Below are 12,452 nucleotides of genomic sequence, written 5' to 3'. Positions count from 1 at the left end.
ACAATTTTGTAGTCATAATCAGCACAATCATCACTCCCTGAGCATGCTGATTGTGACTACCACACACATTCTCTTGCACACATTCTCTTAGAAGGGCAATGGTGCCCATCTGGGATGTGCCGAAACTGAGTTCTGCCAAGTCCTGGCCGCAAAAAAGCCCTGCCCACAGGGAAATGTCAACATTGTAGCAATTCAACCACAAATAGCATTGAGATGATCCATATCACTGAGCTCAATGGGCTACCTGGTCAATAAGCCCATTCTTCAATGTATGAAAAGCCAATGAACTGTCTAAATCGCTCTCCAGATCCATCAAACAAAAACTAAAGACCCACCAGGTCAACTGTTCCTGGTGAGAAGGACAGAATTTGGGAAGATTCATGTGATCAACTACATAGGAAAGCCTGTGATGCTCTACTTTCTAATGGAAGTGGCTGGCTAAGAGTAAGAAAAGGCAGTTTCCTTTCTAGTCAGGTCTTATTATCATTGCAGAGCAGGGTTAGAGGGAAACTACATGGCTATATATAGAGAGACCACAAAGAAATGTATGAAAACATCTGGGCGGGGGGAGAGAAGAGAGAGGTTACCATGACAACTGGAACATCTCCTACAGAAAGCAAAAAAAAAAAAAAAAAAAAAGGGGGAGGGGGAGGGATGAGATGAAACTGTAAACAAACAAAACAAGAAAATGTAATGAGAAATCATACTGAAAGTACAGTTGACATTGTGTGCCTCAAAGGGTCTTCTAGAGAACACTTAGCGACCCCTGGAAAAATGGATTCTAAGGCATCTATGGAATATAAAAAAATAACAGAAGTGCAGGCCAGGAGAGGATTTGAACACGCACACAGCCCAAACAGGACTCCTGATAAATTAGCTATGGCATCCATGTTAGAAAAAGCAGTAGAAAAGGTGAGCTTTCCCAGAGGTGACAGCAGGCAAGCAAGGATTTCCCTGAAGGTGGGGCAGAATGCTTAGGCCAGAGACCAGTTACGTGGTGCCATACCATAACAGAGAAGGAGAGTCTCGTTCCCAGGAGCGCTAGACTGGGAGAAAATCCTTTCAGGCCCCATCACCATTATGGATGAGCAACCTGACAATGTTGGCTTCTCTCTGTTTCTCATTTGCCTGCTCTTCAGTCCACTTCTCTGCATTTCCACCCCGGTTTGTGAATTTATTTTTAAAGTCCTTGTTGAAAATTCACCAGCATTTTAGTGCAAAATTCTCCTAATACACACATTAATTCTGTATTTTTGCCTCTTCCACACACTTTCACAAAGCAATTTTGCCCATTGTAACAGACTTTTGCGTGTTTTCCCCACTAATAAATGCATTTTTATGGACCTTTTACCCCAGTATATGCTTTTCGTTTGTTTGTACATATGACTTGGCTGGAGAACAGCATTGCAAAATTCAGAGAAATGCAGATTTTGAAGGATGGCTGTGTTTCACTTTTTTCAGAAAGTGTGATTTAGCCTTTGAATGCAAACTGAATCTAATTTCTCCCCCATTTTTAATTACAATTAGTGGTAGACTCTGAACATCAAAGAAAAGTTTATGTTCCTGAAAAACTCTAGCAAACCCAGCTGTCTCAAAGGCATTACTTTTATGTTGTTTCCTCAAGATGTGAAAGGAAGGAATTGGGTGGACTGTTGGAGCAAGGGAATTCCAGGTTCAGTGGTCAAAAAGCCAACCTTAGGTAGTTGTGCAGACTACAGTCAGACAGTGATGAACAAATGGACATGGAAATCCAAAGCTGCAACTCCCCATCTCATCTTTTACAGACCAACTCCATTGTTTTTGCCCCTAGGAAAGCAGCCACCTCACTGCTATGACTGCCACAACTTTTAAAACATTGTTAATATAATTAGTTACTTAATTATAAATTTATATACAAATTAATGCCAAAATAGCCTTCTATGCAGTTTACAAAGTACAGTGGTACCTCGGGTTACAGACGCTTCGAGTTACATGTTTTCAGGTTGCGTACTGCGGGAAACCCGGAAGTACAAGAAAGGGTTACTTCTGGGTTTCGTCGCATGCGCAGAAGCGCCAAATTGCATCATGTGCATGCACATGTGCAGCGCTGCAGGTTACGAATGCTGCGGGTTGTGGACGTGCCTCCGGCACAGATTACATCCACAACCTGAGGTTCCACTGTATAAAACTAAGTTGCAGAAACCAATAAAAAAATAAATATCCCTAATTAAAACACACACTCTCTCTCCCTTTTTGCAAGAATGACATGGGTCATGCACAAAATGGCAGCACTCTGCACCAGTGAGTACAATGGCAATGCCTCCTCGCTGAAAAGGCACACTATAACTGTGCCATTAAAACAATACTGCAGTTGAAAACAGGAGACTCAGATAAAGAAATCGAAGGAATGCCTGGGTAAACAGGCAGATCTGCAAAAGCTGGCAGAACATTGATCTGGATGGGGCCTCTCATATTTCAGCAGGGAATGCACTCCGTACCATACCACCAGGGGCGTAGCAAGGGGGGTGTAGTAGGTGCGGTCCACCCCAGGTGTCCCCACTGAGGGGGGTGACAAAATGGCAGACGGCACTCACCATGGGGCCTCCATGCTGTACGCTGCATGCTGTACGCCCGCTGCCTCCCCCCCAGCTGTAGGGAGGCCGAGGCCCCATGGTGCCCCCTGCCCCTATGGTGTGTGCCGCCCCAGGTGCCCAAGAGGCTTCCTCCGCCGCTACATACCACTGGGGCTACTTTTCAATCTGATGGAACCCTGCTGTTTCTTCACACTGGGCCCAATCCACAAAGTTCTCTTCTCTCTCTCTCTCTCTCTCTCTCTCTCTCTCTCTCTCTCTCTCTCTCTTTCTTTCTCCATCCATAGATAGAGGCAAGCAGGGTGGCTGCTGCCTCATCACCAAAAAAACTCAAAAGAGGATAAGGTCTGCATTATTATATACAATGGTACCTCGGGTTACAGACGCTTCAGGTTACAGACGCTTCAGGTTACAGACTCCGCTAACCCAGAAATAGTAACTTTGCTGCAGGATGAGAACAGAAATCGCACGGTGGCGGCGCAGTGGCAGCGGGAGGCCCCATTACGTAAAGTGGGGAGCAGTTTCAGGTTAAGAACGGAGCTCCGGAACAAATTAAGTTCTTAACCCGAGGTACTGCAGTAGATGCAAATTTAAAAATAAATCACTCTAATTTACATAGAAATACAACACATCTCACCATCATGGGAGGGCCATGCAACTTTGGGGCCTCCTCAGTCTGCTGTCCAGGTGTTGACTGTTGATGGGTGACTTCAGCTGATGGACTCAGTGTCACAACTGAATAGTCTAAAAAAAACCACTGCACTTGCGTTGGAAGGAGAATTTGATTTAATTCTCGCTTAGGTTTATGGCTTAGTTCTGTTTGGTATTCATATTGATAACAGAAGACTTCGCTGTCTCTGACTAAAAATAGATGGGTTTTGCTATTCTTATCATTTGTTTATGTGGCTGATGGAAAGAAATTGGAAGAGATACTTTGCTGAAGACCATCTGCAGCATGCTCAAATAGACACATTTTATATATAAAAACTATAAGGGATGTGTGAAAAACAGAAGCATTTAGCAAGGCAGGCTGTCACATCTTAATCATCTGAATCCTGGAGTTATATTTTTAAAAAGAAACCCTCATACCACACCAGGGAAGAGTCATAGCTCAGTGGCGAAGCGCATGCCATGAACACACAAGGTCCCAGATCGAATCCCTGGTTTCTCTAATTTAAAGGTCCAGGAAGCAGGTGTTATGGGAGACTTCTGCCTGTCCGTCAGAGTCAGCAGCACTGGGATGAATGGACAAACCGTCTGATTTGACCGGATATAAGGCAACAGATATAAGGCATATACCATTTTTCAGCTGTGCAAAAGTGGTTAGCTAAAATTGCTTCTGTTGAATTGCCATCTCCCCTGTGAATGAAAATATCACACTTTCTGCAATGTGGGAAGATGAACCCCTTTATTCCCAGGAAATAGATTGTGGCAAGGAGAAGATCAGGCTGAGTCCATCCATCAGCCACAGAAGAAGAAGCTGCGTTTTCCTCTCTGCCAGAAAGAGCTCTGCTTTAGTGCTTGCTTTCCTCTTTCCTTTGCATTTCCAAGCACAATTCAAAGTGTTGGTGCTGACCTTTAAAGCCCTAAATGGCCTCAGCCCAGTATATCTGAAGGAGCGCCTCCACCCCCATTGTTCTGCCCGGACAATGAGGTCCAGCACCGAGGGCCTTCTGACAGTTCCCTCACTGCGAGAAGCCAAGTTACAGGGAACCAGGCAGAGGGCCTTCTCGGTAGTGGCGCCCGCCCTGTGGAATGCCCTCCCATCAGATGTCAAAGAAATAAGCAACTATATGACATTTAGAAGACATCTGAAGGCAGCCCTGTTTAGGGAAGTTTTTAATGACTGATGTTTTAATGTGTTTTAAATCTTTTGTTGGAAGCTGTGCAGAGTGGCTGGGGAAACCCAGCCAGATGGGTGGGGTAGAAATAAATTATTATTATTATTATTATTATTATTATTATTATTATTATTATTATTTCCCCCCTTCTGTATCATGTCTATTTGATTGCAAGCATGTGCACAAGGACTGATTTTTTGCTTTAAGAAAATGTTTAAATAGCATTGAGAAAGTTTGAGGTGCATTATAAGTTGCTGTTGCTCTTGTTATTGTGGTAGAGCTATGAATCAGCAAGACCCCTAGTTCAGATCTTGCTTCTTCCCTAATATTAGATAATCCTCTCTCTCTCCTTCAAATCCACGATGAAATGGATAATAGTAATTCCCTACAGGGCTGTTGCAAGCATTGCAAGAAAAACATATGCAAAGTACTTTGAACACTTGAAAGTACTAAATAAGTGTCAAGTGGGATTATTCGGAGAAGACTGTATTGAGCCACATTGCCCATAGTTCATCAATGTACCAGATGAACAGGCCTACCCTGCTTTGTTACGAAAATAACAAAAGATCTATCCACTCCGGAGATTTCATTTTGGAGTCATTTGGATTTCAATACAGTGGAGTCAGGTCTTCTCAATTCAGACAATTCGTGTATTTCCATATAAAGATACAGGAATAATAATAATAATAATAATAATAATAATTTATATAGCATCCTTCATCGTAAGATCTCAGGGGGGTTCAGAGGGATGATCGTTATATTTGCAAGCGTAAAATGTAATAGCACTTAACATTTATACAGAGCTTCCATGAGTTCAAAGTGCTTCACATTAGATTCTGCTGAGTATTCCTTCCATCTGCACTTACTCAGGGCTAGCCAAGAATATATTTTAGGACTGGCCATTTAAAACACTAAACCATCACAATCTAAACTCATGAAAAGATAATTTCTGACAAATAACATTTTCACTTAAAACAGTCATTGCGTGCTTATGGGGGGGGGGAGAATCAAGATTTTTCCCCATGGAAAAAAACTGGGAGACAAGTCTGTGGCTCTGGTCTGGTGATGTCTGATGACCTGTATATTTCAGTTTTGCCCTTTAGCCTGCTGCTATGCAGCATCATATGCCTCTAAGTATCTCTTAGTTTCACCTTCTGCTTTATCAGCAAGTAAGTCAAATCTCCAGGTAGGGTTACCATCTGGTCAGTTTAAAACAATATTTTTTTAAAATAAAAAATTCCAGTGGCAGTGAACAGGAAACAACACGTACACATACAATTCTGGAAGCTGAATCGCCATCCCCTCCCCTTGCCCCAATAGACGCTTTTCCTTTAATAAAAGCATGACAGGCAGCAATGAGACACCCTGGGCAGGTGTCTCCCTCATTATATACATTCAGGAGGAATTTGAAAACAACGGAAATGTTTTTCGATGTTCTTTGTGTTTTTAAATGTTTCTATTCATTTTATTTTTAATTGTATTGTTTTGCTTTGGGAGGATGAGCAGGATATAAATTTAAATAAAGAAATAAACAGCAAAGGCATGTGTGCAAAACAAAACACTGTTTACTTGCTAGTTTTGTTAATGGTCATTTACTGAAAAACTTAAATAAAATGTAAAACAACAACAACAGTATAAGTCTGCCATAGAATAGTACAACCAAAAATCTGCAAACTATGTTGAGCCATGAATGGCTGTTTTAAAAAATGCAATTGTCTCAGTTGGTGGTGTTTTGGGTTTAAGATGCTGGACTAGGGCTTGGGACTGTCTTGACCCAGGCCCTAGTGGAATGTTAACTTATGCAGATGCTCTCACTTATTATCTCCTCAGCCACAAAGGAGATTTAGTGGAACACTTTGTCTCCTCTAAGCACCTTGGGGTGTGAATACAAGACTGTATATATTGCTTTGTTCAGATATTTTGGTGCCAAGAGCTCATAAGTGCTTTTAGAATGCAGAATAAATGCTGAGGTGGCCAAACTTGTAGCCTCCTCGTGATATCTTTATTGTATGGTCTCCTGCTTGCCTGTCATCCTCAGAATTGTTTTATCCAGGCTACTGCTCAAGACCTCTACTACACCGTTTGTTTCCATGCCTATGCATTTGGACTTATGAGGGCAAGCATGTGGAGTACATTGCATGAGAAATGGCCAGCCACTTGAAACAAGCCCATGAGCAGGAATCAGATTTAACAGCTGCCAACTATTTTCTGTGCAGGGGCTCCTGTGCATTTAAACCACTGCTGAAAAAATGGAAACATTAGCAGGCAAAGCTTTTCCCCAGCATACCAATACAGTACCAATGGGGTTTCTGCTGGTCACACAGTAGTTAATGGAACAAAAGCCATGTCAGAAAAAAGCTGGCAATGTGGAATCCAGTAGGAAACATCTGTATTACGGATAGTTTCCATTTTGGTGGATGAACAACAATGTATATGTATCCATGAGAGCCCCCCCCCCCCAAAAAAAAAATCTGGTGGAGGTGAAGACCTTAATAACAGTTGCTTTTGGAACAGCTTTGAGCTTCCATCCCATAGATGAAGGTTTGGGACTCAAACCGTGCAAATGGTGTATTGAAAATTGCACAATGAGATTCACTGAGGGTGAAGAGTGATTTATATGAAGAGGCCATCAGATTCCAGAAGAGGGCAGCATTGCACACAAGCCAGTACCTTGCAAAGTCCTCTAAGCCAATTATGCATACAATGTCTCCAGGCTCATTCCTGTAGCTGTTTGAGCCCATGGCAGCTTCATATATATTTATATTTTTTAGGCTAGCCCCTTTCTCTGCTACCTTCAGGATCATAAATGACACTTCTCATGCCAGTAAGCTACTCATGTGAGCTGAGAAAAAGGAAAACAAACAAACAGAAAAAGTACAACTCCAATGTGGCTCATAAAGAGACCTTTTAAACAGTTCTTGGAAGTGGCGAATGAATGCTAACAATGCAAAAGTGTGTATGTCAGATAACCAGTCCAGTGTGTATGTCAGATAACCTTCTATTCCTTCTTACAATGCATCTGAGACCCAGGTCACACAAACAGCTGTGCAGTGGATGTTTTAAATGCAACCCTACATAGTAAAACAGCTCCTGAATGCATATGGAAAGAGTGTATCATTTATACAGTCATGTTTATTAAGTACATTAAATAAAGCAGGATATATATATATATAATATATATAATTCCCCCCCATTACTTTTTCATATTTTCTTGGGGTGAGGACCAGGCTGAGAAATATAGTGACTATGGCATGTTAATGTTATGTGTGATGCTGACTTCATCGTAATTTCACCGCTGCTGGCAGAGGTGCCAGTGAATTGGTGGCGATGGCAGTCACCATTCGTGAAGCAGAAATGAGGGCTACGACAAGTGTGTAACGCCCAGATTGTGTTGGATTCAGCAGTACACTTCCTCCTTTATTTAGTTCACTCAGGCCTGCATGAAATTGCTTTTTAAATTGTTATTATATATTGACTCCCTTTGGAGAAGACCCTTGGGAGCTTCAAAAATTGCACATTAAGGTGGCTTCTCCACAATAAGGTTGCCACGAGGAAGCTGCTTGGAGCTGCTTTGCAATGTGGACATTCTCTGTTGCTTGTTGCTTTGTGCGCATCAGTATTCCCTATGGATTGCCCCCTCCCATACGAATCCTGGTGGTGGAGAGGAAGCAAACAGCTGAGTCCAACATGCACCGTGAGCTGGTATATATGAAACAGCCACCTTGCAAAGTTTCAGTAGAGTACAGGCAGTGATTGTACCAAAATAAGCTGCATGAAATTGGAACGGTCTCATTCAGGCAGTTTCTTGACACGTCTAATATCTGTACTTTGATCCAGAGCTCTTGTTCGACAACAGGTTGGGCACAAAAAGAATAAATAGCCACAAATCAGACTTTAGAAAGTGCAATAGTCAGAAACCAGTGGGAGAACATTTCAGCTTCCCAGGATGTCCTGTTACTGATGTTAGCGTGGCCTTTCTTGAACAAACTTCCAAGGGAGACTCCAGCATGAAGCTGCTGAATTACAACTGAATCAAAAGAAGTTCCATAGTTTAACCTGGGGCCCGAATTGAGATAATAGGTTATCCCTGGATGTTTGTGTTATTATCAACACTGCTTTGTGAAAGATCACTGTACATTTTTTACATACATTTAAGCTTTACAGTAATTGTCATTGTCTGTACTTTTGGCATTTTATCCCCCTTCAACCTTACTCCCTATAATATCCCCCCCCCCTTTTCCTCTACAGTCTTGTGTGTGCACAGATATATCTGCCAAACTCGGGTTAATACTTCATTAGAGATGGACAAATCTGTCCCTTTTGGTTTCTCTCTCATTTTTCCTAACCTTAAATTCAGTTCTCCACATTTCCACATTGGTGTGATTTTTAAAATAAATCCTTATGAAAATTCACCAGCATTTTAATGTGGATCTTTTTGAATATTCACAAGTTTGTATGCAAGTTTGCCTAATATGCACTTTTCTTCAAAGCAATTTCATTTAAAATAAAAATGCATATTGTCTGTTCTTTTCCCTAATAGATGCATTTTTATGGATGCTTTAGCCCAGTATATGCATTTTTGTGCTCATTACTCAGCAGGAGAACTGCATTACAAAATTTGGAAAATGTGAATTTTCAGGGATGGCTCTGTTTAGGTCCTTGTATTGTTCAGGAAGTGTGAATTAGGTAGGTTCACATTTAAATGCAAACTGAATCCAATTCCCTCCCCCCCCCCCATTCCTACACTTCATGTATGTGATGAAATGGACTCTAGCCCACTGCAAGATCTCACTGGAAGCTGCCACAGCTTCTTCTCTGGAGGCTGTGTGTGTTTGTGTGTGTGTGTGGAGAGGACACCCACAGAGATGCCCCTTGAATTCTGTTGCCTGAGGCAGCTGCCTAAGTCTGCCTCATGGATGAAACGGCCCTGTATCCAGGTGTGTTCCCATGGCCTTGTAGCTGCTGAAAAGTGAAACCATGCAGATACTAAGGTGGGAAACGGGGGGGGGGGGGCAAAAAAAGGCAGGCAACACTCTTACAAACAATGTTATAGTTGTGTAGAAGAGGGACTTTCAGCATGTGCAGCTTGACTATAGAAAATGAATACACCTTGTGTAATGCATAGCTTGGTCCCCACAGAAACTGAGTTTGAGAAGCAAGTTATTTCTAAAGGGCTGAAACGTGTTAAGGGGCTGAACCCAGAAATGGCAGCTTAGACCTTTTGGATAAGAAATTTGAGTCAACTTGCCAGTCGACCACAACTCTCTCCTAAAGGTCCTTGTTTGAGAAGGCAAAATAAATGCGGGGGGGGGGGCATAAATGTTGCTACAGCGCATGGTTCCAAGTTAAAGTGTTGCCTTTTTTGACTTTCTGTGGTTCAGGATATTAAAAATAGTAAATTACAATGGAATAATTTTTGAGTGATGTAAGCTAAATTTCTTTTTCTAATAAAAAGCGTCAGTTCTTCCTTGCCACCCCCCCCCCCTTTGAACAATCTCTCTGCTTGAAAATCTCTCCTTTCATTGGATTTGGTGAGGCAGCAGAAGTGCTAAATTGATGCCTGGACTTGTTAATTTATTGGACAAGAGCCAATAAACTGAAGTTTGTTGCAGGCAAGATGGATGTGCTTCTCAGTGGCTGGCTTGGCTATCTAGAAAGGAGGTATCCAAGCTCTTCTACAGGGGTCTCCACTCTCCTTGAGGGATCAGATTTGCAACTTGACGGTTCTCATTTATCCCTTTGCCACTGAATGCAGAAGTTGTCTCCCTGGCACACAGTTTTGTTTTCATCCAGTGGCACTGCTTGGGCTGGGTGATGGGCCACAGGTCTGGGCCCCTGCATAGGGTGTAGGGGTGGAAATGGCTGGCCTTTGTTAGTAGTAGTCATCTGTAACGTCTTTCCTTTAAAAATAACCAGAGTGAGTAGGGAACAGAGTGAAGCTCCAGTCACTCAGACCTCCATCTTTGTTTCTCAGAGCACTATACCTCTGAGCCTGCTTGGGACTCTGGGAAATGAAGGTGGCGAGTGTGTGGTTGGTAGGCCAAGGGGATAAATTTAATTCTGTTTGCATTTAAAGTCAAACTGACAAAATTTGTCCTTTCTGAAACAATTTGTGAACTGAAATACAGTCCCACTCTTCAAAGTTCATGTTTCTCCCTAGTGATGCAATGTGTACAGAAATAAGGTAAAGGGACCCCTGACCATTAGGTCCAGTTGTGGCTGACTCTAGGGTTGCGACGCTCATCTTGCTTTATTGGCTGAGGGAGCCGGCGTGCAGCTTCCGGGTCATGTGGCCAGCATGACTAAGCCGCTTCTGGCGAACCAGAGCAGTGCATGGAAACCTTCCCACCGGAGCAGTACCTACTTATCTACTTGCAGAAATACATATGCATTCATTGAATGCATATATTAGTGAAAATTTCAGACAAAGCACATTACATGAGGGAAAGATGCTTTACAAAAATGTAATTTTAGCCAAAACTGGGTGCAAAAATGTATCTATTATAATAAATTCTCACTAATATGTGGATAAATTTTCACGAGGACTGAAAAAAATATTGCAAATGGATGTTGAAATGTTGAGAACTGGGAAACCCAGCCAGATGGGTGGTGTATAAATGTATTATTATTATTATTATTATTATTATTATTATTATTATTATTATTATTATGCTTGGGAAAAAGAAACGGGGAGAAGGTACAACTAGTCCACCCCTCGCTCCTCCTGCCTCTGCCACACATTTTAATCAGGGGAGAAAGGGGGAGACTGACATGGAAGTGGGCAAATAGTAAGACAGGAATCGGTTCCTGTTGATTTCACCAAAGCTTTTTTCCCACAGAGACTTTTGGGTGCCCTCATGTTACAGCCATGAACCTGGGATGGGGATGAGTTTCCTCTTATTTGCTTTCTTAGAAGAAAGTAAAAGGGGCCTGTTAATCCCCCTGCTGCATTACCTGCTGCCTACCAGATGCTAGGTAGGGAATGGAATTCTCTCTCCCACCCAGTTACCAGGCAACAAGTAGGCAACAAGGAGCCAAGGAGAAGAGTGAACGATGAAAACGAGTGGCCTGAAGGAGAGGGACCTTGGAAGCTATTTTCCCCAGGACCCCTTCTCTTTCTACCAGCTGAAGCTGGCATGCCAACTGCAACCCCTTCTGAACACAGAGAGACTGGCTACAGTGGTCCATGCCGTGCTAACCTCCTGGCTAGACTGCTGTAATATCTTAAACTTGGGACTATCTTTGAAGACTGTCCAGAAACTTCAGTGGAATGAAAATATAGTTGTTAGGCTGTTAACTGGGATCAGGGATTAGGAGGAAAACATCACAGCAGCTGCACTGGCTCCTAGTTTGCTTCCAGGCACAATTCATTCAGAGCGTTCATATGTCATAATGTACAAACAGTCAATCAATCAATCAATCAATCAATCAATCAAATAAAAACAGAAATTTGGCAGTCCTCAGGTCTTGCTTGGATTGACAACAAATTTGGTCAGCCTGACCTATGCTGGATGGAGAACTGGAGGAGTCCAGCAATCGACTTGGACCAAATAGTATTTTCAAGACCATCAACTGTGACACTTTTTCTACTGAGGCTGTCTGTGAAGTGGGAATCACCGGCACTCTGTTTTAGTTGTTCCATTCCTATCTGGATGGCTGTTTCAGGAGGTATTTATTTATTTATTGCATTTATATTCCACCTTTGTCTCCAAGGAGCTTCTCAAAACAGATAACAAAATCTATAGAAGATAAATCTGGAGTAAAATATAGATAACAACAGATACAGAAGAAGAAGAACTTGGTTTAGGAAATAAAGTCCCCACATTGGTAGCCTTTTAATGTTTGATGTTTTATCATGCTTTTAGATTTGCTGGAAGCCACCCAGAGTGGCTGGGGCAACCCAGTCAGATGGACGAGGTACAAATAATAAAATAATAATTATTATTATAGTTAAAGTGATGGATGTGGAAAGAGGCAGTGTTTTCATCCCAATCATACCCTGGCTCCATTTCCAGGCAACCAATTCAGCTGACCTGGCTTG

The sequence above is a fragment of the Podarcis erhardii genome (genome assembly GCF_964252035.2).
Source record: "Podarcis erhardii genome assembly, chromosome: 6".
Lineage (NCBI taxonomy): Eukaryota > Metazoa > Chordata > Lepidosauria > Squamata > Lacertidae > Podarcis > Podarcis erhardii.
The sequence above is the reverse complement of the archived record's forward strand: the minus strand, read 5'-3'. Positions refer to the sequence as shown.